The following is a 1,231-nucleotide window of genomic DNA, read 5'->3' as shown; positions in this document are numbered from 1 at the left end:
CACTTGTGATACTAAACGAAGACATACAAACAGCTGTAGGCTATATGAACGTTATTGCGAACCAATTGTATCCCTTCACGCTTGACGTCACCCCCGACAGCGATTTCATCTTCCGACAGCTTTACTTTACGTGCGGTAACGTCAGAATTGTGCTACAGAGATTTGAGGAGTATGAGCGTGAACTCAAGTTAATGTCTTGTGCCACCGACTATGTCTTATCTGAACCCTATTTAATACACCTGTGATGCTATACGGCGCAAGCTCCGCGTCCACAAACTACAGCTGCGTAATTTTCGCTTATTACGAGTGCTGGAACTTTAACAGCGGCAACTATTTATTTGCAAACTTACACAAAAGAGATACACGATGACTAACTGAAACCCTCAGCTGCCGACAGGTGTTGTTGATATACCTCGATGTGGACAGCTGAAAATGTGTGCCCCCACCGGGACTCGAACCCGGGATCTCCTGCTTACATGGCAGACGCTCTAACCATCTGAGCCACCGAGGACACAGATGAATAGCGCGACTGCAGGGACTTATCCCTTTCACGCTTCCCGTGAGACTCACATTCCCAACTGTCCACAATTCTATACATGTAAAGTACCTTATAGACATTTGCCCATCCACTCATTCATTACTCGTGTACGCTTTGGCGATTCCCGTAAGAGTTTGGGCAACCTGTGCTCATTCGCACAGACGAAGGTCAATGGCTGGGTAGACTTTAACTATATATATGAAGACAGTAACTGTTTTTGAAAGAACAGATACTGTTGATGTCCATAAGGTACTTTACATATATAGAATTGTGGACAGTTGGGAATGTGAGTCTCACGGGAAGCGTGCAAGGGATAAGTCCCTGCAGTCGCGCTATTCATCTGTGTCCTCGGTGGCTCAGATGGTTAGAGCGTCTGCCATGTAAGCAGGATATCCCGGATTCGAGTCTCGGTCGGGGTATACATTTTCAGCTCTCCACATCGAGGTATATCAACAACACCTGTCGCCAGCTGAGGGTTTCAGTTAGTCATCATTTATTCCATGGAAAAGCTGCACGGTCATCAACAGTATCTGCTCTTTCAAAAAGAGTTACTGTCTTCATATAAAGAGATACACGTTTCAAAGTTTTAATGTCCTTCAGACTAGTCGTATGCATTGTATATAACCCGTTGCCAGCGATGTGGAAGTCGTACAATACCCTTAGCAGCGCCAGTTGTGTTGATAATTGAAGTGA

At 45.2% G+C, this 1,231-nt stretch overlaps 1 non-coding gene across 1 annotated transcript; it reads right to left on the bottom strand.

Moving 5' to 3' along the window:
• Positions 1–437: 437 nt before the first annotated feature.
• Positions 438–512, bottom strand: Trnat-ugu (transfer RNA threonine (anticodon UGU)). Its single transcript has one exon. It is a non-coding gene; the product is annotated as a tRNA-Thr (tRNA).
• Between the last annotated feature and the right edge of the window lie 719 nt (positions 513–1,231).

This window comes from Schistocerca serialis, chromosome 3 (genome assembly GCF_023864345.2).
Source record: "Schistocerca serialis cubense isolate TAMUIC-IGC-003099 chromosome 3, iqSchSeri2.2, whole genome shotgun sequence".
Lineage (NCBI taxonomy): Eukaryota > Metazoa > Arthropoda > Insecta > Orthoptera > Acrididae > Schistocerca > Schistocerca serialis.
Note: the sequence above shows the minus strand (reverse complement) of the source record. Positions and strands in the feature narration are given on the sequence as shown.